This window comes from Papaver somniferum, chromosome 6 (assembly GCF_003573695.1).
Source record: "Papaver somniferum cultivar HN1 chromosome 6, ASM357369v1, whole genome shotgun sequence".
NCBI lineage: Eukaryota > Viridiplantae > Streptophyta > Magnoliopsida > Ranunculales > Papaveraceae > Papaver > Papaver somniferum.
In genome coordinates, this window is record NC_039363.1 from 9,277,550 (window position 1) to 9,304,945 (window position 27,396).

Genomic DNA, 27,396 nt, shown 5'->3' on the forward strand with positions numbered 1-27,396 from the left:
GCAACAGCTCCATCTTTACCTTGCTCACTAGTCAACAACAGCAGCTCAACTCCATACTTCCTGTCATGACAATGTAAACCAACCTTCTTCGAACCCATGACCAGAATCTAGGGCAAATCAGATTCTCCAGCAAACTAACGACAACAGCAACACAGCAACCAGCATCGCCTCTTCACAAACTTGTTGTGTCTGCTTTATCGTTAATCCTCATCTTCTAACAGCGACCAAACCTTGCCTCCAATCCAACAAGTCACGAATAGTAACCTTCCAACAATTTTCATTCTCTTTAAAACAACAACGATTCTTTTGACAGGCCTTCGAACAATTCTTCTTTTTTTTTTTTTTTTTTTTTTTTTAACTTCTCTCAAACCCTAACGCATCTTAACAAACTCCAAAATTTTTTTTTTTTAAACCATGAGAACTCACACAACTTCTCTACGAAAAACAATTCTCTAACTCTTTCTCTAACCAAACCCAGCTTCAAGAATTTCTCTCATTCTCCTCTCCCTTCCTCTCACCTTGCTCTGATACCATGTTAAGGATCGAGCAAGAGAGAGGAGAGCATAAACGCGCGCGGAAGCAATAGAAGTTTATATTGATAATGATTTGGTATATTAATTTTCATGGCTTAATAGCCTATTTATATTGTTCACAAACTTGACGACCACACAAGATACTTTCCTAACTAAGATCAAACTCTAAACATAGAACACTTTCCTAATATAACTCTCACAACTTAATGTGCATATCTCCTAAATATAGACTCTCATATATTATTTCCTAATAAAATCTTACCGGAAGGTTAACCTAGAAAGCGCACGTAGATGTACACACTTACTATATACTCTGCCTCTCCTTCATTTTGGTAAAACCACGGAGATGGAGCACTTTCACCTCTCCCGTTATAATCAGGAACATCTACCAGCTGTTAGTCATAAGCAAATCCCGCATTTGCTGTGTGGAAAACTGCTTGCTCTCGCACAATTGGCAGGTCTCCAAGATCCCTGTATCTCCAGTTGTACAGCATGGCTACATTTGGCTGGCTCTAGCTTCGGCGTTAAGCTCAATATATGATATTACCTTGCCGAACAAATCTCGCGAACAAGCTCTGGTCCACGTGGCTGTATTCTGGAAAGCCATGTTCTTCACAACTGGTGGTAATCACAAATCAATATGCAGCGCTTGAGACGTGCATAACCATCCTCCTACATCTGAAGTAGCATCGAAATGGAAGTCTCAAAATCTAAAATCTGTGCGCTTTCTTCCATAAGCGCTATTACACTACAAACCCAGCTGAAGGAAATCCTTCCTCATGAGAGCCGCATGATTCCAGGTCATGGCCACAATCTTTGCTTGTTTGATCATCAGATAATTTTCCCGGTCAGCCGTAGACTTGAGCAATTCAAAACCCCAACGCTCTTCAAGTTCTTGAAATATTGTTTGAAGATGACGGAAACATCCTTCTGCAGTTCTGCTGCATGCATGTCTTTTTCAAAAGACTGGCCTGAGAAGACTGGTGAACTGTGTTGGAGATGAACTCATCAAATGGGAACCGCTCTTTAACAAACAAGGGATGTTAGAATACGGGCATCCAACTCAAAACCAATTGGCAATACCGTAGGATTTTAATTGCCCATACAATGTGGGACTAATAATCTCAACACGCCCCCTCACGTGTAGCCTCGTTGGGTCTAACACGTGGACAATAAATCGGGTGACGCGGAGTAAAGGTTCGGTCAACTGACTCGACACAAATAGCCTGCTCTGATACCATGTTAGAATACGGGCATCCAACTCAAAACCAATTGGCAATGAGTGGAGAGGTCCTAAGAAATTATAAACCGTAGGATTTTAATTGCCCATACAATGTGGGACTAATAATCTCAACGAGGGATTATCTTGAATTTGTGCACAAGCTGCTAAGAACTGTTCCCACCGTCAGTAGACATGACGCAGCCAAAAGTATCCGGCAGTTTCGCAAGTGTATTACACATCTTCTCGGAGTTGAAGTGATCTTGCCAGCCTTTCTACTTCGGAAAGCAGATCCAATCCTCTAACAAGCATTTCATTTACTCTGCCTTGCCGACTAAAATTAAGATCAGTAGCTAATTATTGCGCTCCTTCACCCAAACGAAGAAGGTACCTCTCAGGGACATTCTTCTGCCATAGTGAAACGAACAATGTTACAAATGTTATAAATGTGAAGATCCACATTTAACAGAGGCCATTCCTCTATATTTGATATATATAGCATGTACACTTTGGTGAGGCCTAATCTGCTATACTGTTGGAATCCAACTGGACACGTAACATTGTGTCGACTTAAACTATGCCTGGATTCGCAATACTGAGTTCAGCACTTAAAAACGAATTAAAAATAAAAAATCTAAGATCTTCGAAATGGTTGATCTGGCGAATTATAACACACAAGCATTGAAACAATGGTTTCTTTAAACTTTAAAATCTTAACAAAGAGCCAAGCCTATGCCTCCGAAGTGGACAGTAATAGAAGATTATATTCACAGAAAGATTTTCTACAAAATGTCATTCAGTAGTCTCATACCTGATTCGAGTGAGTAAAAATCAATGTTCTTTGAGATGGATAATTATGATAAAGAACATTCAAGATTTGTACAGCTGTATCAGTGTTTCCAGTACCAGGAGAACCAACAACCACGGTTGACCCTGGCTGTATACCAGAGATGATGGCTCCAACCTGCAACACAGTAAAGTCAAATGAATGATTCTTTTGTTAGCATGCAATAGAAAGCATTCTGAAAAGAAAGGGTAAGCTATTCAAGGACTAGTTACAGTATACCTATCGCTTCTTTCTAGGGGTCAAACCAACAATGCAGTTCATCCAACAACTAACTTAATCCAAATTGAGTTAACAGAACTATGATACAATCACACCTAAACAAACAAAATGTTGTACTGATACATACCAGAGTCTTTTCTGGTGGTTATTACTCATTTTCTGTGCAAATGTTTATTTTTCCAATTATTTCCAAAAAATATAGATTCGCTCATGGTCATGGTTTCTGCTAAGCCTAGAAACTACCAAGAGCAGGGTACCAACATATCTGTTTCAAAGCTCTTATTTATATGAGAACAAAGGTGACCGCTGGGAAACGGACTAGGATTGTCAAACCGTGGTACAACTTGAACATGCATTGTCCAATGGAAGATCATATGATGCCAGGGTTTTTCACATTACTTGAATAATGTAATGACTTTAGGAATCTAAAACGAACAATGTAAGCATAAATTTGAATACACTACATAAAACCCAATCTTACTATCGCACAAAGACATTAACATTCAAGCAACATATGCAATTCGGCATCTCAGAAAATAATAAGAGAAACGGCCAAAATTGCACAAATTCATAGTAAAATGAATTTTGTATATATAATTTGAGACCAATTTAGAGAGTTGTGGTCGAAAGCTGAACAAAGCTTAAATTATAGAGCTTCGAACCCCACTTGAAAGAATATAGACCAATAGGATCCATGAGTTTTGAGATTTTTTCGGTGTTTTTTGTAGCACACAAAATGAGGTAGGTGATGAGTACTTTCCGTCTAATATACGTACCCTAATTTGTTTCTCAAAACCATAATCATCTTTTCCTTCCTTTTTCTCTTTCACTCTTCTCTCTAACGATTGTTTCTTTTCTGATATTTTGGGTTTTTTCATTAAAAAAAATTCTAAATGCTTTTGATCGTTTTGCTATTTTGCAGGTACTTTTTCTTAATGATTTGAGCTTATTCTCTCAAGTTATCAGGTATATTAGGGTTCTTTTGGTTAAATCTGGCTCGAGTTTTTTGGCCAATAATTAGTCTGGTGAGACTGGGGTATAACCAGATTAATTGGGGAATACCCAAATTTGAATGGACCTAGTGCTCTTGCTAAGGGGTGGTCAAAATTGGTGATCTTACTTTAATACCCTTGAACTAATTAACTTAAAATTAAAGACTAAAAATCTTTTAATCTTCCCTAATCTCTCTGCTCTTCCCCTTCATCTTCTTTCCATTTCTTCCATCAACCGAAAATATTCAACTTTGATTTTCCAAAAAAATGGTTGATTCTATCGGCGAAAAGAAGACTCTAAGTGATGTCTAAACTCAAACCATCATTGTGTTGTGTGATTTTTTTCTTATATGATTGTTATATTAGGTTATAAATCGAAAATTATGATTTTTGTGTCTTTAGTCGGCAAGGTCGTAACATGCATATCTTGCCGAATTTTCATAATAGCCATGGCGACTGTAAATTTTTTCAACAGCCGACAGGGTATTTTTTGAATATCTTGCCGACTTTTCATAATAGCCATGGCGACAAATTTTTTCAACAGCCGGAAGGGTATTTTTTGAATATCTTGCCGACTTTTCTTAATAGCCATGGCGACTGTAAAAATTTTCAACAGTTGGCAGGGTATTTTTTGAAAATCTTGACGGCTGTATTAGACGGCAGGGTATTTTTCAACAGCCGGCTGGGTTTTTTTCGTAGACCTTGCCGACTAATATTAGTCGTCTCATGTGTGTCAAAAAAATAAAGTCGGCATTATGTTCATTTGAATACCCTTCCAAAGTTAGTCGGCATCGTCTTCATTCATCTACCTTGCCGGACAAATATAGTCGGCATGGTCTTCATTCATCGACCTTGAAGGTTTTTCATACTTTCAGAACTGAAAGTGTTCATTTCTTCTTTAATTATGAGTATGATTTCATACAACAACTTTGCAATCCCCTTTTCAGAAATGTTTGGGTTGTGTGCTTTCATTTCCGTTGCAAAAAATATTCTCAAAACAAATGTTTTTCATCAAAAATCTCCCCACATAAGTTCAATCAAAAACAAAATTTCATAACTTAAACTCATAAGTTTTAATCTACTCAATTAACTAATCTAAATGGAATTAATTAACCTAATCAGATTGTTTTAGTGTTAATTAAACAAGAGTATATTAGCCATTTAGAAAATACATAGTTAAAGGGTATCTTCTTTTACTTCAAAATGTCCCAGGTTTCGTCTCATTAGGTATACCCTAATTAATCTGGGTATACCCCAACCAAGCCAGGATAATTGGGGTTCTTTTTTTTTCCTCTCTTATTCTTTTTTTGATCTATTGTTTGAGTTTAAATTATGATATAAATTTATTTCTTATTAGTGTTCGTTACTCATGTTCATCATTACCACATCCAGAGGTAAAAGTCTAAAACCAGAAGTCATAGCTTATTTTTTGTTTTAATCCAGTGAGTCATAACTATGAAATTTCGAAAACGAAATATTGGGTAAAAGTCTAAACGAACGATCAGGTACTATTCGTACGATTTATCGTGTTTAACAAAGAACCCGAACAACAAGATCTGCAAGGAAGAAAATATAGGCTTTGAATAGTCTTCATACCGTTTGCAAATTCTAAATAAAACCCGAAATAGTTAATGTGGCATTCTTTACTGTAAACATGCAACAAAATCAGGTTATGGATATTCGAAAAGGAATTCATGCGGAGACAGCAAACCGATATTTTCCTCATGATATGTACATTGTACAAAAATTACCCGTGCCTCAGAATCGTTTGTATGTACCAGATATTGTAGATGGAGGTGCTATGATGTTGTTTGTACCATGAGTAAAATTGCCACATATTGGGCCAGAATGTTGTCTGAGACACTGTTCAACTGTCATCCAAGCCCGCTAACCAGTCAACCGAGGCTGCCCACCAGCCTTCCCAGTATTACATAAATTCAATGACCGGTCAATGGTCAAAGTCAACGCCCGGTCAATGGTCAAAGTCAACCGTCGGTCAACTATCAAAGTCAGGTTGCAAGTCGCACCTCTAGCAAATTTCCAACTAAGTACTCCGCTGCGATGCCATCCGGTTTCTAGCCATGTTGCCAGTTATGCCACCAACCTGTTTCCAGCCATGTTGCCAGATGCGCTGTCAGCCAGTTCCCATCCATACTGCCAGCCCATTCTGCCTGTCAACCAGTCAATCCAGTCTGCCAGCAGAGCAGATTAATTCAGGGTGACATGCAAGGCAGTTTCATGCAAAATCAATACAAGGAGGAATGCAGGGCAGTTTCATGCAGGAGGGCAGTTTCATGCAAAGTTAGTGCAGGAAGGCAGGTTCATGCAGAATTACAGGGAAGTTTATGGTCAGGAGGCATGGAGGGCATGGCCAGGAGGCATGAAGGAAAACTTAATACATTTTATTTCTACCTGACAATTAGGGGGAGACCCTTATTCGCAATTGTATAAATAGAGGGAAATGTAATTCTGAAAAGGAGGGGAGGAGAGAGAGCAAAGAGAGAAAAAATCCACTGTAATTCTAATATCACTAAAATATCACTCCCCAAGGGGATTCGTCCGTGGATGTAGGCAAATCATGCTGAACCACGTAAAATTCGTGTCTCTCATCTTTATGCTTGTTTCATGTTTTAACCCTGTTTTCCTCATCATCACCAAAATCATCGTGTTTAGTGCTTGGAAATATTTCTGGGTACAAACACATGTATTCAGTAAGTTGTTACCCTTTTTCTTCTTCATTGATTGGTTGTATGTTTAGTTAATGTCGTTCAGCTAATGAACTTGACAGTTTATTGTATTTGGACATTGTTTTTACAAGATGTTTCTGTATCAATGCTTTCTGCAAAGCAAGAAGAAATCGTCAAAAGCTAAAAATTTGGCCCTCCGAATTTTGGATCTCATGAAGGGAAAGCCAAGGAGTTGCAGACAGCAGTTTCCTAATATCTTCATGTTAGGGGTAGCACTAAGGTATGTGTATTTTACATCGGTTAGGTTGATGGTATCCTCTTACTTATGCAAACTGTGAATCACCGATTAATTTCGAGGACGAAACAAGGAAATATTATTGAAATCTCCCTGCTATAGAGGGAGAAACTACTGCTCGTAGCTAAACTTGGTTAGCATTTGGACATCTAATTTTCTTTGCACAATCTTTATATCCTCTTAGATGTATTAATGCTAACCCAATTCGAGCCAGCAAAACTAATACCATTTCGCTGCTTCTCGGCTAGCTTCCAGCTTCAGCTTCAAGTAAAGGTAATTCATGCTGCAGTTATTCATTTCGGTGTCCATATACGTTGTGTAAACTGGAAATTTGCAGGTACATACACTTTTTTAGGATGCCAGTCCACAGCAGTAACAGGCGATACAAAGGAACGGCGATATCTATAATAAAACTCTCAAGCACTACAAAGCAACAACAATGGGCACAATGAATGAGAAACTATTCATAAATCAGCACCAACATCTGAAAAAGTAAGAGGATACCATTCTATAAGTATACAAAACAATGCAATTCATCTGAAGGGGTTTTCTTTTATACTACTTTATAGTTATTTCCCAGTGGCGATTAGTAACTGTTGTGTGAGCATAACATGGACATAGTTTTTCTGTTGAATATGATACAAATGCTAACTTTATCTAAAGTAAGTAAAGCATGGTTAATAGTATGATGATGTCCAAATTTTCGTAGGAAGTTCAAAATTTCTTTCAAGTACTTTAAAATCTATTATCCAAATAAATGCTATCAGAGGTTGCATAGTTAGGTTGACATAGAAAGTGGGTTAATAATTTCTATCTCTTTAGCAACAACCAAAAACCTATAAGAGTTTAGTCGGTTGTAAGTTTCTCAGTATGCCATTGAGTATACTGCATGGTTTTCCTACATTCAATTAAATTGATAATGGTGTTTTTCAGATTGGTTCGTGATTGTTTTGGCTACTTTTAGATAATACCTGCAACATATATTTTTTTGATCCTTATTTATCTAAATACTTTTATTTCGAGATAGCACAAATGGGGGTGACCAAAATGATATATGTACTACTATGTCATCGGCCAGTACCATATGGAAATTTCTATCATTGGGCACATGTTTGCAATAGTATGTTCCACGTATATTTGGCTGGTTTGTTTATTATCTATCTATACATTATGGTTAACATTTAATTGACGACTCAGATACAACCATATAACTTTCTTTATGATACATGTTTAGGGAAGTCTTGCTACAACACTTAGAAATGAGTTTTCCCCAGCATATACTGTGAATATGGGTGCTCAGGTGACCTCAATCATGTACGTTGAGGTAAGGAAACCCTCTTTATGTTTAAGTTCCAGGTTTTGTCGTGGAAAAAGAATGATTAAAAGTATATACATAAACAAAATTTTCATAGGGAGACGATGTTGTTCTGACAAGTACGACTTCAAGTAAGCTTACAGTCTTTAGTTCAGTGTTGGTTTAAAGTGATCTAAATTATATTATTTTTAGTACTAAGTGGAAGGCATGGCTATCAACTGAATTGATTTAGCATTTGTAGAACTGATCTTTAAAATATGGTTTTAGAAGCCTGAGTGATTAGATAGTTAACAGAATTGAATTCTACAAGAGTGAAAATCACTGGCAGTGATGATGGGGGTTGTAACGGTCATTAACAAAAAGAAGAAGAAAATGAAATTGGTGCTAGCCTTCTTGGTGTAGCTCATGTAATGTAACACATGTTCATGAGCCAATGCTGCATAAACCCTACAGAACATTATTGTTGAAAGAGAGACTCACACAAGCCCGATATTATTAAACTCAAATATTACATTGCTTTTAGTTGCCCACCGCACATTGGGTACAGTTTTACTTTCACAAACCTTAATGTAGCTTATAACAAAAGCCGGTGCAGAGCACGCTCTTTCATGAATAGATCTACGACCAAACTTTTAAGCCTAAAAGTATAAGCCCCCTTCCATGCATAGATCTACGACCAAACTTTTAAGCCTAAAAGCATAAGCCCCAGATATACAAACTTAAGCCCGTGCAACGCACGGGAGACACACTAGTGAATAGTAATATATACAATACTAGTTATCACCGAGGCCTCCGGCCTCGGCTCAACCTCTTAAGTCTCATCAAAAGAAAATCTCACAGGTTTTTCATATTTATTGGTGATTTAATGAGAGCATAATTGGAATCACCTATAGATATATATGGGGAATACTTGATTGGTGTATGCATTCCTTTTATTCGAAGTTCCCCGTATATTGAAGAGCACCTTTGAACGTTGTATGTAACATCTCTTTTATTCAATATATTTATCCAAGATTCGGAAATCCGCCGATGTCGCCTATGTTTTGAGAATAATTTTAGATGATCATCATTAGTGGTATATAAACGATTACATTGATAATCAAATTTGGTGTACATAAACTCATTGCTTAATAGCCTACTTATAGTCTCACAAACTTGACGATCACTCAAAGTACTTTCCTAATAAAATCAAATTCTAAATAAAGCACACTTTCCTAACATAAAACAAACTCTAAATAGAACTCTTCTAGAACTCTCTAGAACCAAAACACCTTACTTCACAAGTTTACCATATCTTGGTTTAACTTCCAACATCCTCCCCTAAACCAAGATATCATTCAACGAGAATTACGTAACCTCTTCTTCCATTGATCAACACTCAAACACTCACTTCATATTGCTATCATACCATAGCAATAATCACAAACTTCTGTCTCGTTATTCTTCATTGAAGCGAAACACCATCTTTAACAAGCTAGAAACACCTCATTGTGCTCTATAAAACTTGCTAATCAAACACAAAACCAAATTCTTCACAACTCCAAATCCCCACACTGGGATTTCTTCACTTCTCACGATCACACCCTTGTGACGTCTCTTCTCTTCAATCTCTCATCACCACCTGGTGATTACTTCTCTTTCTTCATAACATTGTTGTTGTTTATTCTTTTCTTTTTTGTTTCTTTGTTCCAGTCACGCTATTGTTACGAAACCTTCACACTTCTTTTCAAGATTCTCTCACAATATTTCTTTTTTCATGCTTCTGCCACAAGCAATAACTAACACAAAGTCTGCCACACTTTGCAGATTTCCAAGTTTCTGCCACAAACTCTTCAATCTCCATGTTTGAGCTTAATACGATACCATCCTCCCTTAAGCTCAAACTTAACCATCCAATCATTCCTTGTCATTCTAAGCTTCTGAATTCGATCACCTTAACCAAACTTTACTAGTCCTGACTGCAATACCAGCTTTGATCCTCTATCAAACTGTACCAATCCTCTGACTACAATACCAACTTTGATCCTTTCATCTTTTTCGAATCCATGAGTTAACCCTTCGAATCAACCTCTTACCCAAAAACTTCTTATCTCAACAAACATCAAATCTGTTATCTGCAACGTGTCTGACAGAAAACATCACACGTTTTTATTGTCATCTGCTGTCACAAAATGTGACCATTTTTTGTCACTACTGTAACACTTTCTTCTATAACTGTTCAACTGCAACAGTTCCCCTCCAATTGCAACACTAACATTTGTAACACCAAAACTGTTGCAAACTTTCAGTAACACTTTTTTTTTTTTTTCTAAAGCAAATCCTAACCATTGTTGAACTTCACCATTAAACACCACGGCATCAACTCATCTTCAGTCCGTTCCCATCGCACCATTGTTAAGAAAATACAGTTCTGATTTACTCGTTGTTTTACCTTCACACGACTCTCTTAAACCAATCGCAACTTCATTATTTCTCTGCAATCGACTTCAAAGAACCTCACTACAATTTTCATCTCAATCTCGGTCCAATCTTCTAATCCCATCTTGAAATCACCTCCAACTCCTTGTTCTTCTCGATCTGCATGTCTCCATCTAACTACTTCACAACAGCAACCAGTCACGGCTTTTACCCTCTTAATGAGTAAACCATACACGACAGCATCTTCCTTCCTCACTCCGTGAAGAACATCTGATTCGGCTTCATCTTCTCTGACAGTATCACACAGCAGTGATCGATCACCATTATTCATCTTTGAACAACCACTTCAATCCATCTTAATTCTCTCAGCACACAAATAATCTTTGTATATTGGCATTGGAAGCAAACACCGTCATGCAACTCCAAAAATCTCGGTGAAATAATTATCTCCAACTCGTGACTCGGAGTCAGCTTATCTTCTCGACTTTGAATTCACTTTGTAATCCTTCGACAGATGTCTTGGATATAGGATTAGGGCTATGGCAGCAACACCCTACGCGGCTAAGTCTTCTTCTCAGCTAACTAGCTTCAAGTCCTTTTTTTTTGTTCAATAAAAATTTCACCAACAAACCCTAAAACAGCTGGACAAACTCCTCAGCAGCAGCAGCAGCACAAGACTACTACATCTTCTTCTTGTCATCAAACTTCATACAATCGATTTTTTTTTTACTGAGACCTTCTCATACACCCTAAAACGAAAACAGTGAAAAATCTTCTCTAACTCTATCTTCCTCTCCTCCCTCTTCCTCTCACCTCACTCTGATGCCAAATGTAGGATCGAGCAGGAGAGAGGAGAGCATAAACGGAAGCAAATAAACGATTACATTGATAATCAAATTCAGTGTACATAAATTCATTGCTTAATAGCCTACTTATAGTCTCACAAACTTGACGATCACTCAAAGTACTTTCCTAATAAAATCAAACTCTAAATAAGGCACACTTTCCTAACATAAAACAAACTCAAAATAGAATTCTTATAGAACTCTCTAGAACCAAAACACCTTGCTTCACAAGTTTAACATATCTTGGTTTAACTTCCAACAGAGGTCGTGCCAAAAAAGAGTAATTTATTTTCCCACGGTCTTGGATTGAATACAAAAACCATCTGCAGTTCGTTGAATGTAGCAATTTGATTTAGAGGAAGGATCCCCTCGCACTTTTATTATCACACTATCTCACATGTTGGACGTCATTTTTGCGAATAAAAATCAAACCGTAACGGATTTGAAGCTAATATTTTGGTTATATGTTCCTTTTATCAAGTTATACATACTTACCAAAAATGAGCACATTCTGAAATATAAAACCTCACAATCTACCGATCTTAATTTCGACGGCCAGAAATCCGTTGATTTTCAACTGTTCATTTTCAAAGTAGTAGATGGTGGTGTTATATGTCTCGGAATACGCTCATTTTTGATAGGTATGTATAACTTGGTAAGAGGAACATATTCCCAAAATATTAGTTTCAAATCGGTTACGGTTTGGTTTTTATTCGCAAAAATAACGTCCAACGAGTGAGATAATGTGATAATAAAAATGTGAGAGGATCCCTCCTCTTTGATTTAAAACACCGTCTGCAATATGTTAATCTTCATTGTTATCATCATACGATGCAATACAAACCCCATCTAATTGTATGATCAATGTATTCAAAAGATTACATACAATTATCTTTAGCACACGTGGATACAATGTCAAAACCTATGAATATTTAATTGAATGTTTCATCAGCCCAATGTAATGTTTCACAAATCAAAATGCATCAAATTGCTTTACAATGCAAGCCATCTTATACTTCATACGAACTTGAATGTATTTGTTGTTGATCCCCTCGACACACTCCCATGGTCATAATTAACTCTTCTCGATCCTTATTACTTTATTTTAGAAATGCGGATTGAGATCAATGTTCTAAAGAAAGGTTGTGTATATGTATCCTGGTCAAACAGCGGTGAAGATCGTTCGTGATATTTATAGAAATTCACATTTTGGCCATTGTTGGCCTGCCAATCCTTAAATGTTACTCCATGGGATGAATGTATTTATTCTCAGCATATCCATTTCTAAAACAATTTGCCGATGATGTTTATAATTTTTATTGATCGTAATCCTTTGGAGAGTCAGTTCCGCTTTTTGCACCGAGGGCGAGTACTAACCATGCTAATGTAAAAAATTTCTTTAGCCCTAATAATTTCGGAAAATGGGTCATTTGTCCAAATATTTTTAAAACATGGTTCAAATGGACGAGTAAAAATTAATATAAGTGAAATGAACACCAAAAAAATAGCAAGGATGAAACTGGATTCATCCTGACTTAAACTTAAAAAATAGCAAGGATGAAACTGGATGCATCCTGATGTAAATTAAAAATAAGAAAAAATATTTGAAAATGGGTAGGATAAAACTGTTTATATCTTGGCTATTTTTTATATTTTTGTCCATTTAAATAGTATCAAAACCTAAATATCTTTTTCACCCCAAAAATTGTTGATTTTGGTCTTTTTAACCAATTTTTTTGTGATAATTTTTCTTTCCTGTCACGGAAGGCATGAATGGTCATTATCCCCTACCAATCATGTACGATGAAACCCTTCTTTGGTAAAATGTGACATTTTCTCGAAGTATTGTAATTGCTGAATAAATTATAAAATATTGGACAACTCATATTGTACTGTAGTCGCTCGGGGCTCTCCTCAGTATCTAGTTTAAAGAAAAATCTAGCTGTGGTACGTACAGAAGCTCCACCTAGCAGTATACTTGTGTCGATATTGGCCGTCTTCCCACATATATATGGTACACCCCGCTTGTCCTATCTCTTGGTCTTAGTCTTATCCCAAGTTGTCAACGCGTTCAAGAAAACCTTCTGATTAGTTATAGCTTGACGTGGTTACTATTGTCAGCGAGTTTTAATGTTTTAAATACGTAAAAGCTTGCAAGTTTAGTTGTTACTTGATGCGACTTTGCACTCTATAGTTTAAACATGGAAGTTATATCACATCTAAATCAGCAAACAAAATTTTCTTTAATTTAGATTCACGTTGATTGGTTACTAAATGGCTCTCTCTGGCCCCGTGATTTCAACCACATCGTGATTAGGTTATGCTAAGAAATTTAGGGTTAGTCAGGCCGGTTAAGCAATTTTCTTAAGGTTAAATACATTTTCTTAAGGAAGCCTTAATCATTGGTGGTTGCAACTCTTACAGTGGTGAAAAGTGTGAAGTCAAACCTCTTGTGGCCTGAGAGAAATTCCTATGGCAATGGCCACAGCCAAAAAAAATTTCAGCCAGGTGGATGGCCAAACTAGGTTTTCCACTATGGTAAAGCACTGAGCGTTATACCAAAAGGCGTGCGATCTACGTAAAAATGCTGGCGCTCACAGTTCGAACGATGGCGTTCGCATGAATAAATCTGGCGTCCGAAATACTAACTCGGCGTCACAAGCTATATCGTCGGCGTTTTTGCTTCTGACGCCAACGGGTAGTTTTTAAAATTTCGAATTTCACTTTTTCCCTCTATGTTCCTCTTCTAAAAATAGCTGAAAAGGCGATCACACTTTTTTGCGATGCAAAACTTGAAACTGTTGTTTCTAAGATATGTGAGATTTTTAAAAAGATTGAAAATTGTAAAAGGGAAGTGCAAGTTTTAGAAGTTTCTCCAAGAAAATGTTCCGCTAAAAGGCAAAGAAGAGCTCCAGTTTTGAAAGTTAACAACAAAAAATTCAAAAACAAAGGTGAAACTGTTAAAGAGCGCGTGGAGTGGAAAATACGTCAAATGAAGATAAACAGGAGGCCAAAACGTGTACTTGATTTTTATTGAAGTATTTATTATTATCTAAGTTTATATCTTGTAAAAGAATTGGCAGTAATATCAATGAATGAAAGTGTTTATATTTTAAAATAGATTTCCACTTCAGATTAAGTGAAATTTATTACAATTTATTAATCCTGCAAATAACATCAAACCACATTTTAATAACCAACAATAAAAACATCAAACTACATCAAATCCAACGACATTATCTCTGTAGAGTTGATAGCATTCAAAATGCCTAAACTCTCTACCGCTTTCTTCGGTAAAATTGGTCTGAGCGATGGTTTCCAGTTCTTCGTTGGATAATCCAGAATAGCTACGATGAACCATCCACAATACTTCCGTATAATATTTGACTTCATTAGTGATGAATGCAATTCTTAGTTCTAGGATCTTACTGTTTCTTATTGCTTCCTCCCGCGATGCTACAAAATGTCTCAATACTCTTTCCCATAAATTTTCATGGTTCATTGGTCTCACCATACGATGTAACCAACATCGAACAAGAGCAACATCTTCTTCCATTGTAAATTCCGGCAGCGGCATTCGAGTGCAGAAACGATGTGCTTGAGATGGACCATCTTTTAGAATTCTGAAACACGGTTCGTAACGAAAAGTCTTACCTTGAGCTTCCTCCCAATTATCAAGAGTTGTTTGGATCACTTCATCTTCAGTTACACCGCTGAACTTTTCTCTATCAATTTCTATTACCAAAGCAAGAAATGTTTGGACTACAAGCCTAATAGAATGAAAATGAGTACGCAATCGACGAGCATCTCGGTTTGCTGGGTTTCATGTCAATGAGAAGAACATTGAGTCTCCCAAAAAGAACTGTCATGAGAAATAAGAACACCAGTGATTACCCTATGAAAGAAATATGATTTGCATAGAGTTATATCCTCTTCTTCGGTAAACTTGGGACTACGATTTCTAACAGACATTTCTGCAAAGGAGGAGAGAAGAAGAAGAAGATGTGATTTTGGAGATAGAATGAATGAAATTTATAGGACGAGAACGAAAAATTTGTTGTTGGAAATGGAAATTTAGCCGTTGGCGTTTGTAATAAAGTCGCGGGCGACTTTCCTTTAAGCGCCCGTTTGAATTACCAACGCCTATTTTCTATTATAAATACATTACTAGATTTTATTCTAAACCAAACCAACTGATTTCTCTCTCATCATCCACCATGTTTTCTAAAGTCAAAGCGAAGCAAATATTATGTGTCGAAGCAAAAGAGTTTTTCCCATTATGTTTCGTGGATAACCACAGTCTTATGCAATGTCCTTGGATGTATTCAAAGTGTCCGCGGGAAGGTTGTTCACGTATCAGAATGTTGATTGAATCACAAACGGAAAATCTCAGGTATTTGCAATGTCAAGATCTTTATTGTCCAAAGGAACCACATATGCTAGATGATGCTATGAAGAAAAAAAAACAAGAAGAAGAAAAGATTGCAACATTCTGCAAAAACTTCAAACATAAAGCCAAATTGAAGGAGTTATTACACTGCAAGCATTATGGATATGGAGATCACGAATACAAACATTGTCCACAGAGAATCAGTTCATGCTCAAGGCCCGGTTGCAGGACTTTTATGCATTTACGGACTTCTTATGAAGAAGACACATATGGAAGGCATTTCTGGGAATGTCCCATGTGTTTTTTGGTGGAGTAGGCTGATTGAAGTTGTAGGACAAATCGTTCACTATGGTATTATATTATTTAATTTGTTGTTTATTCTGTGTTATTATGATTATCTAAACCATCAATATCAAGTAATTTTAAATTCTCTTCGATCAAACATTGCACCATCAATTGCATAAATAAAAACATACTGCATTGAACATCCACGTCATGCATGAGAATAAAAGAAATACATTAAATTAAAACAACTATTACATATGGGTCAATTTTCAGCGGGTGGTGGAATTCCTAGGGCGATGTAGGGATTGTATCTGTTGAGCACCCTAAGAATGTTGAAACAAGCATGGAAGTCGAAAGGACGACCGCGGTGAGATGCTGGCCACATCGCTAGAGTTCTGGGCATCACTTCATGTTCGGCTTCACCGTTGAGCTTATTTTGGTGATTCTCCATTAGTTGGGCGACGAACTCCAATAGATTTGTACTAATTACACTAAAATGATGCTGCAATCCGTGAGAATCACGCCAATGGATGTTCCCAGTTTCAGCGGTGAACGTTCTGTAACATTTCTCCCAGAAATTCAACGTCGAATTGGCTACATTTCGCATGAAAAAATAAAGGCTTTACAAATAGCTAAATGCTCTTGTTGAGTGAACCTAACAACACGAACTCTGGGAGGCATTTTTGTAGATGATTTGAGAGAGTGTAGAATGTGTGACTTTAGAGTTGAAATGAGGAGTATTTATAGAATTCAAAAAATGTAGCCACTGGATCACCAGAATTTTCAGCCGTTCAGATGGAGTCGTTGGTGCTATTCAGTCAGACGCTGGCGTTTTTTGGTCATGACACTGGCGCTGAAAGTTACAACGTGTGTTTTTAGTGAAAATGCGGGCATCAACCTGAAAAGCGCCAGCGTTGGTTGTAATGTCACCCGTTATTAACACAGACGCGTGCTGCATGTTACGACTCGATGTTCAAATGGAAAGGTTTGTTCATTTGAACATTCATTTTCTGTGTTTTTTCATGCCATAGTGGGAGCAAAATGAAAAAATTCTGAGTTTGTTCATCACATAGGAATTGCCCTAAGACCGGCATGTAACTTCCCTTGTATAAGCCATACAGAAGTTCTTAATTAGATAATATTTTGATCTCTTGGCATCTCTTTGTGCATGGAGGTATTCAGCCCTGACCACGACATGAATTTTGATGTTCCTGTTTTTTTATGAGTTAGAACCATCATGATTGTAAAATATAAATTGTTCACTTAATAATGTGTGTAAGCTACTATGCTTCTTACCCGCTCATCCGTAATAATTAAGTGACAGCTGAACATTATCTGCAAGTTGGTGCCCATAGATATCTGTAAGTTGGTGCCCATAGCATTCTATTAGCCAGCCACAAACATATACTGCAGTTAGGGCTGTTCATGGTCGGTTTTGGTTCGGTTTCTAGCCAAACCAAAACCGAAACCAATATTATTGGTTTCTAAAAATCTAAACCAAACCAATCCATTAACCATTGGTTCAGTTTCCAAATGGTTCCAGTTGGTTTCGGTTTGTCCCAGTGGTTTTTGGTTAACCAATAATTATGTAAAAAACCAAAAAAAAAACACAAATTTACAGATATAAAAATCATAGTTGCCGATAGTACTGATTCACAAAAATTTACAGACAAAAAAAAATAAAAAAAATATCAAGAATAGTTAAAGCTTACTCTAATTCTAGAGATCAAAAGAAGATATATAATATATCTTAATTTAGTTATTGACAAATAAAAAAAAAGGAAGACGGGAAGAAAAAAGTCGAGTAGCAGCGGCTGTAGTTGGCGGTGGAGAAGGGAGGCGACTTAGAGAAGGAGAAAGAGAAAGAGGGAGAGTATCATAATGAAATATTAGATTTAGGATTTCTATTTATCCTCTAAATCAATGGGTAGAATCTAATACTTGTAAATCAACGGTAGAAATTAAGTTTAAAAATTAATCGGTTTTCTAATACTTGTAAACCAAACCAAAACCAACACTATCGGTTTTTCACTTTCTACACCGTAACCAATCCATTACGAAATGGTTCGGTTTGGTTTCTTTCTAATTGGTCTGGTTTGGTCCGGTTCCAGCGGAAAACCGAAACCATGTTCAACCCTAACTGTAGTAACTCCCAGTGAAAATGACCCTTTTGTTCCCTTTGTTCGGGTTGAGTGGTTTTGGGCGTGAGCTAATCGCACCGTTTAGACCGTGAGTGCTGCAGACATTAGATGTCCCGCCGGCGTAGCCAGACCGCCTAAGCGCCCTTGTTGCCAAGGGGAACACTCTTCGCTCGAACCTTCTCGATGCCGATAGTTCGGCTTTTCGTCACGTTTTCAATCTCTGCACTAATCCACTTCCCCTGTGACACCCCTGCCAAGTACATCCCGCCCTACCGTAGTTGTACAGTTCGGAGCAGCCGCCCAGGCTTGATCCATCGAGCTGCTGATCCGACCCGGCCATCAACGGTGATCAACCAGTCGTATTTCGATTTTTGGGGACTAGCTGATCCGCCAGCAAGGGATTGACCGCCCTTGCTTGCAAAATCTATCTCCATATGAACGGTAAAGAAATGAAAAGAAAAGAAAATATGTAACAATCTATCGAGATTATTGCACTAATCCGCAATAATCTGCGGCGATAGTCTCCCATCTGTAACGATCGAAATGATTATTGCACTAACTCCCAGTCTCGTGGAAAAATCACAATCTTATACTCATAAGCCTGCCACTCCCATAACCAATTCGCCAACCCCAATGGAAAACTACCATACTATCCTCTTGTTGACCTCCAACTTACGTTGTTAAGCAACCTTACACTCGTGTACCGCCCATTATTGTAGCGCCTAGCCACTACAGTACCCTCTTAACATACCACTACTATTGCTATGCCACCATTCCATACATGTGTACCTTCCACTACCGTTGCTAATTAAGCCACGTACCTGTGTTGTGAAACCATCAACTCTGTCTTCAAAACCACTACGTCTATTGTTGATGATTGATGTTTGACGCTAACACCCACTGAATCCATTAGAATTTGAGGACAGAATTTTTGAAGTGGGTTCGCCTCGTTTCAAAAGGGAGAATCAGAAGTACCGAGGAGGTGGCAAACACTGACTGAGACCACGGAGAATTTAAAGGTAGGGACGGGTCAAAGCTGAGGTTAGGTGGGGTTATTTGGGCTCGGCTACAGTCAAGGTTAAGGGTTAGCCGTGCAAAGACATATTTAGAGGGCTCGGAGATAATATCTGCCGTCCATAATTCCGGATGATCTTGACCGTTTTTCGACCCACATACATACACACCACTTTCTTTAGAACATTGATATGTATATAAAAATGGTTACCCAAGTACCTGGGTGGGAGTCAATCTACAAGAGTTCTTTCTAGGCTGATTTCGGGGATATAGACCTTGATCAGGGGGAACATATGCCTTAAGAATAAGCTTTTCAAGCTCCGGAACTTGCATCCACCATATGCACATCATTCTGTGCATCTGTCGCTAATTATGTATTTCCTGAAAGCGCATGTGTACTGCCTTTCAGAGCCTTCGGAAACTTCAAACAAAACGGCGGTTCAGGATGTGAAAATTCGTTACCATCTGGAGTCTGGACCTGTAAAGCAAACCTACAAAAAATTGAACCAAATAAGAATAGATCCTGCATACAATTGAATGCTAATGCAGGCAACTCATGAGATCCCCATCATAAATAGATCAAGAGCACTACCTGATAATGTGGAAAACTTATTCTCAAATGATCTGCATCGTGAAACGTGTCTTTGAAGTCTAGTGTGCCAAGAAAATCAGGCATATTTGTCTATAACCCAAGAATATATTGTGCAACTAGTCGGGAACAATATAAGTACATTCATAAGGTCTCTTATGGACTCCAGGATTCCTCTGAAGTTTCTCTTTGGGTTTCCTCCTCAATAGTATATTAAATATTCCATAAACATCTTCTGCACCTTTCTTTGCAATGTCGTTGACATCCATGAAGTACTGTGCTGTATCCAAGGCAACAGTAACAGTTCAGAATTCACCTTTAGGAGCTTTCTGTTCATCTCTTTCAATTAGCCAGTAAAATCATTCACGGGACCTCCCTTCTCGTCGCGGATCTCAATAACTTTACCGCCAAATACAAACTGAAGGCTGAGCCTCTCTGGTACAGTTAATTTTGCAGCTTCCTCCGAACTGAGAGGCTCGGATGAAGGACAGATGGAGATGGAAATAACACATCTTGAGTGAACATAACATCTTCAGTTACAGAGGCAGGCTTGACCTCTCCTACATTCGATTGCTTTACCATTTTGATCCTAAATTCCTTGATTTGCACTCCCATCCTTGACCAACCTCGAAAAGCAGTTTCTCCCCCTCAACATTTAAGTATGCAAGAAGATGTTGAACGGCCTCCTGGATGTCTTCTCGAATTTCCAATGTTGACTCAAGACGGAAAAGATTGAAGATTCTCAAAAGATAACCATGAAGGGTCAGAAACTGAAGATTTAACTTTGGGAGTGTCAGGCATCCCTCCCAGAGTAATTCATACTTGGAACAAGGCTTTCATCCCACATTATCTGTTCATTTCGGTATAATGGAAGTGCATTTATAGCAAGTTCTTTCAACTACAATGGTCAAAACAAAACATAGGTGAGATTAGACTATCAGTAAACACAATTCTATGACCAGTGTGAACATTGTTTGCATATGAACACTGATCAACACACCTTGCGAACTTTCTTGGACGCTAAGAACTGGAAAGCTTCTATGAGGAAATGGTAAACAAGAACAACATTGTCGTCAGACAGCTGAGTCCCAGTATGATCATTAATCTCAAATCCTTCGTACAACTGGAGCAGATCAACCAACTGTGCAAAAAGCCGTCCCTTTGGGTGGTTACAAAACTTAAATGACATTTGGGAACAATCGCAACATCAGCAACAACAGGCCTCAAATACCTAAAGAGTCATTTAGTATATCAGTTAAAAATATTTCATCTCCAATTGGCGAACAAACAAGAAAAAACATGATACAATTGGTTTCAATGTTATACCTCCCTCCTTGTGGGCAGTTTGGCTTAACAAATCAATGAGAAACCCCAAGACCTTTTACAGTACAGCACAAAGCCATTACCAACTTGTTCAGGACCACCAAATTGATTATCCCCATGATGCGATTGTTTTTGTGGAAAAATCTGGGAATCGAGTGTCTGAAAGAGAATAAATTAACAGGTATGACTTATGAGCATTTTTTCATTAAGAAATATCGAGATTAATACACCCTAAACCCATGATAAAAATGAGATGACCACGTCGAACTGCAGTGTTATACCTCCAAAAATTCATCAATCAGATTCTTAACAAATCTTACTTTGAGCTTGCTTAAGAGGTCAAAAGGCTCTCCTCGTTTCTCTGCTTCCTTGGATTGCTTCTTTATCATCTTATGCCATTTCTTTATTAAATTGGGATCGAGGCACATCTCCATCTTCATCTTAAAATCACCCCAGTCATTTAAGTGGAAAGGTCATGCAGATAAACTTAAACCACACTAAAATTAAAAAGTAATACTACCTGAAACCGGCCGTAAGACAAACAACTCCAGACCCGCAGACTTGCTAGCTTTCAATACTGTCTGGCATATCGTTTTCCAAACTCTACCATAAACAACGAAGTGTTAGCAAGTATAGAAAACCATAAGAAGCCCTCAGAAGTGAAGAAAATGAAACATTAATAATGGCTTAAGATGAATCAGTTATGGTCCATATGCCTTTGCAAAGATATGCTAATGCTAAGGTATGTGTACAAAGAAACAGACACAATTGGTAGTGGATAAAAGAAGAAAACCTGAAAGATATTAAAGTCCTTCCCCCCTGCCAATCCATCAGCAACTAAATTGTCAGAGACCAAGCAGCTATATTCTCTCTAAACTACATTATCCAACAACAAATTTCAACAAAACTCAATTAAAATCAAATTTCTGAAAGAAAAAAAAATCAAAGAAAACTAGGGTTTCAAAAATAATAGGTACATACATATTATCATATCATAAGATGTTAGCAGTATAAGATGTTCCGAGCTAGCAGTATCACAATCAAAATTAGGCCAGAGATACTACTCCAAATACTGAGAAACCTCTAAATTCATAATTCTGTGAAAGGAAACAGTCTTATTATGACCTTGTTTCACTGAGAGCTCAGACTCGTAAATTTCTTTCACGAGATCAGGATTGAAAGGATTCTTGATATAATTACTTGATGCAATTTTAGTTAACTTATCGAATCGAAACAGTAGATAATGGTTTTTTCTCCGGTGATAGATTTGAAATCTCCGCTGGATATTCACCGATTCGCTGCCGTTTAAAATTGCACTAGATCCATGAACTTTCAGAGCAAGTCTTATGGTGGAATCCAACCTATTCCAAAGTCTGGAAAATTCATGGAATGCCAAGTCTAGTGGCTTCCAAGTTGGGGTTTTCCACACAAAATCTAAGCAATGTTCCATAGTTTGGTGGAAGGATCCGTGAAATACAGCTAAACGCCAATAAGAACAGCGTTAAACGCAATTAAGAATGGAGCTAAAAAAACGTAATTAAAAATTGCGTTTTTTTTTTATCGGTAGACTTAAAATGAGTTGTTGAAATCTAACGGCTGAAAAAAAAACTTCATTCTTAATTGCGTTTTTTTAACTCAATTCTTAATTGCGTTTCTACTATTCCACCATTACACTTGCGCTTCCATCCACAGTTCCAAGTGCTGAGGTGGCGTGGAAGACGGAAGATGGATAGATTTCACCATAAGACTTGCTCTGAGATGGAAGATAATCGAGTGGTGGTTCTTAAGCTTTTTTGTTTCCGCCCTACTTATCCATAATCAACTTCATTTGACCGGAAGTCAACTTTCCCATAAACATTTCAGCTTTCCCTTTGACAAAAGTGAAAAATACTAGAACCCCCGTACTATATGGGTTCAATATATAGAAGCCCCACAAAATGGATCCTTCACTATCAACTCCATACTTTCACTTTTTGATATTTCTAGGTCCAAAACTTTTATTTTCGGGGTCAGATTTTGAATTCTTCCGGATTGCTGACGTCATCAATTTTTTTAGTAAATCTAAAAATATCAAAAATAACCTCCACTATTTATATTAGATTATACAGGAACAGAAACAGAAAATCAAATCAGATTTTTTTTTACTCTCTCATCTCTCTGCTCTCCGACGATTTTCTCTTCATGATATCAAATAATCTTCCGAATTCGAATTGTTTCTTCACAAAATCGCTGCATTGAAGAACAACAAACAGGTGTGTTGATTTTTGATTCGATGTATTGAAGACAAGAGGAAGAGCAACACGTTATTTCTCAGAAAATCGTTGAATTGATTCAGTTGTTTTCAGATCTGATGAGAGGAAGACGCTACACTGAAGAACAACAGATAGGTTTGTATCAATTTTTTATTTTCTGTTTGTATAAAATAGGTTTGATTCACTAGTTTTTCTGATATATTTTTTTATTTCGATTTTCTAATGATTTTCGTTTTTTTTTTCTTGGATTTTGTTGAGTCTGAGAAGAGGAAGAAGACAGGTTGGGACAGAGAAATCAAAATAGGTGTGTTTTCAATCTAGTCTTGAATTCTATTGATTTCGATTTTTATTATTTGGATCTTTCTTATTTCGTTTTTTTTTTTTTTTTGATTTGGTTGATATTGAGAACGGATTTGGTTGATACTGAGAACAAGAAGAGAAATAACATTGTTTCAGAAGAAGGAAAACAACAAATCTAGGTACGAATTTTATTTGGTTTGATTTCAAAACTTTTTTCAATTTTTTTCGATAATTTGTTGTTCTTGTATGTCTGATACGAGAATTTGTTGTTTATATTTTGTTGATACTGAAAGGAGGATGAAGAAACAATTTTGTTTCAGAAGAACAACTTCAAATTGACGAAGATATGGTGTTTTTGTTACAGTATGTGTAACTTGAGGTTACACATATATCCTGTTGTATTTTTAGCATGGAATTTGTATTTTTCTGTTTGTTTTTTGTGAATTTGTTGTGAGTTTTTTGTTTGATACTGAGAAGAGGATGAAGAAACAATGTTGTTTCAGAAGAACAACTTCGAATTGATGATGTAGACATGTTGTTTTTTGTTACAGTACGTGTAACTTAAGGTTACACATATATATCATGTTGTATTTTTAGTTTGTGTGACTTGAAGTTACACGTATATATCCTGTTGCATGTGTATTTGTAAACATTTGTAGCATTTGTATCTTTAAGACACATTGTATATATTGCTTTCTGCATATGATATATTTCTCCTGTTGAGTATGTTGATGGCTCATTTTATCTTTAGCTTGCCGCATAGGATATACTTTTCACGAGGGGGAAACACCCGCGAGTGAATTGCTTTCGTTTGTTTTTTGATATTTTTATTGTATGCTTGTATTTTTCAGTTTTTCATGGCTGCTGTGAGTTGCATGGAACGTGGGACATGGAAACTTCCAATAATGGTTTGTTTTGATTTGGAACATGGAAACTTCCAATAAATCTACTAGGGTTCAAAGATGCAGCTGATCTTCGTTTTTGTTATACAGGCATCACAAGTCTTTTTGACTCATTTTTTTTGCATTAATTTTGTATTGCTTTAATATGCAATAATGAGTAATTAGATTTGTTACCCAAATTCAAAATTTTTTTCATACAATTTGTACTTGAGAATATTCTGATTGTTATTATTGTGAAATACTTAAAAATGAGAGTTGTAATGAATAAGAAAAAATAGACTCAGAATAGAACAAGCACAAGCTATATTTATGTGTAAATGCGAGATACACATGCTAATTGGATGTGTAGATGCAAGTTACACATGCTTATTGGGTGTGTAAACACAAGTTACACATGCTAAGTAGATACGTAGACGAAAACTACACATGCTAATCGGATGTGTAGACGAAAGTTACACATGCTAATTGGAAAAAAATAAACTCAAAGATGGAAAAACCCTGAATAAAATACACGAGCTATATGGATGTGTAGATGAAGGTCACACGTCACACATGCTGATTGGATGTGTAGCTGCAAGTTACGCATGCTAATTAAAAAGAAGAAAAAAAACAGACTTAGACTTGGAAAATCCCTAAATCAAGTACATAAGCTATATGGATGTGTAAATGCAAGTTACACATGCTAATTGGATGTGTAAACGAAATTCGTACATTTTAATTGAAAGAAAAAACATACTCAGATCTTAAACAAACTATATCTATGTGTAACTGTGAGTTACACATGCTAATTGGATGTGTAGATTCAAGTTACACATGCTTACTGGGTGTGTAGATACAAGTTACACATGCTGAGTGGATGTGTAGACGAAAGTTACACATGTTGTACATCAGTACATAAACAATAACAAAATTATAGTTATAGAAAAAGACAACAAATATCTCGAAAAAAAATTGCATTTGATTGAACAAGATCATTAATAATAAATACAAATTTAAGCATAATATTCAATATAGACAAGATAATCAATCAATGTACACAAAAGAAAAAAAAAAACACAAAACAAAACATTAGTCTTAAATCAAATTTTATAGGAGGATCACTCAATGCTGGTCTTCATTTTTCACTTTGAACAATTGATTTCACTCCAATCTCACTTTCACTATATCTTCTACCACCGGCACCATCAATACTCTTATAACCACCACCACCACTGTAAGAAGAGTTCCATAACCAGAAATGCAAGATAATTAATATAAAACTTTTCATATAACAATCACCACTATAACCACTATATCAATATCATGTCAGCTACATACTTTTAGTTCCATCCAAGATCATATATACCTATTCTCAATATCATGCATATGTAATCTGAAAAATTTAACTATAAACACAGTTTTATGACAGATCAAGGCATTTCAATACAACTTTGTAAGAGAAACTCATATTCATCTAATTGTATGAATGTGTAACTTCGAGTTACACATGAAAATTGGATGTGTAGACGTCAGTTACACATGTTGTACCTCATTACATAACAAAAGTCATCTTACAACATGAACTAGAACATCAACATGAACTTGATAACTCAATATACATGTGTACTTGTATCAACATGAACTAGAACATCAACTACATTATCTATCAACAACGAATTTTAGGTTGTAAATAAACCCTAAATTTATACATAAAAATTACCTGTATTCAAAAGAAAAATCATTTGATTCAAAAGAAAATATCGTTTTGTTCTTTTTTCTAGGATCTGTAATAAAAAAAACAAATCAAATAAACAAATTGATTGATTCAAAAACAAAAAAATTAAAACTTAAGAATCAAATTAACTAAAGAGAATAAAAACGACGAATCATTATCTGAAATAGCTTCAAAATCAACTGAGCAAACCTAGATTCAAAACAAAAACTTAAGTCAATTGATAAACTATAGTCAATTGAAGCTCGATTGAAGCTCGATTGAATATTTACTAAACAATGATCAATTGATTTCAGAACTAAAAGCATATATTGGAGGAAGAAGAAGAAAAGAAACCAAATCTTACCTCTGTTATTCTTTGTCGATTTTGGTTGAATTTTTTCTCTATTTCGTTTATTTTTCTTTTGAAACTTCAAGGAAACGAATTAAACATATAGTTTCTTTTAATTTGCATCTTATTTTTCTTGATTTCTTTTGCAAAACTCGTTTTTCTCTCGGATTCATATTTGATTTTTGGTTTGATTTTCTAGATCTAGTTTCTCGATCTGGTTTCTCTCTCCAACAAGAAGAAATGTCGATTACTTTTGAGAGAAACCTAAGTTTAGATACATTTATAACCAGGATAACGTGGTCATTTCACTTTTATTATCAATTTGGGGCCTGATTATAAACTTCTTTTAATTAAGGGACTGATATTATGGATAATCCATGGGTGGGGCCTTAGCAAAATTTTCCCTTGACAAAAATCTTGTGTTTGTCTTAGGAGTGGGACTTGGGTTGGGTTAACCCGCCAAACCCATGCCCAATCCAAACGTTAGGCGGACATGGGAAAAGTATTTCATAATTTTGGGCAAGCTTGGGCATAAATTTTATAAACCCTAGCTAGATTTGGGCAAGCATGGACACAAATATTTCTAACTCAAGTAGCCCAACCAACCCGAAGAACTATGACATAGTCATATAAAACTATTTTTTAAAACTGGTATTATCATTTATTTAGAGTAATTTTAGTATTTATCTTCAAATCTAATAATGAAAATATAAATTATATCTATCTCATTAATCATTCGATATAAGATAAATGGAAATTTAAGATAATTATTATTTATTTGGGTTAAA

At 36.4% G+C, this 27,396-nt stretch overlaps 1 long non-coding RNA gene and 1 pseudogene across 1 annotated transcript; both read right to left on the reverse strand.

Annotated features, from left to right (window-relative positions):
• Window positions 1-802: 802 nt before the first annotated feature.
• Window positions 803-21,921, reverse strand: LOC113290446 (annotated as a pseudogene).
• Window positions 21,922-25,657: 3,736 nt separating this feature from the next.
• On the reverse strand, window positions 25,658-26,813 carry LOC113285411. Its single transcript, XR_003328645.1, has 3 exons — window positions 26,624-26,813; window positions 26,266-26,329; window positions 25,658-25,777 (listed from the first exon to the last, which is right to left on the reverse strand). It is a non-coding gene; the product is annotated as an uncharacterized LOC113285411 (long non-coding RNA).
• Between the last annotated feature and the right edge of the window lie 583 nt (window positions 26,814-27,396).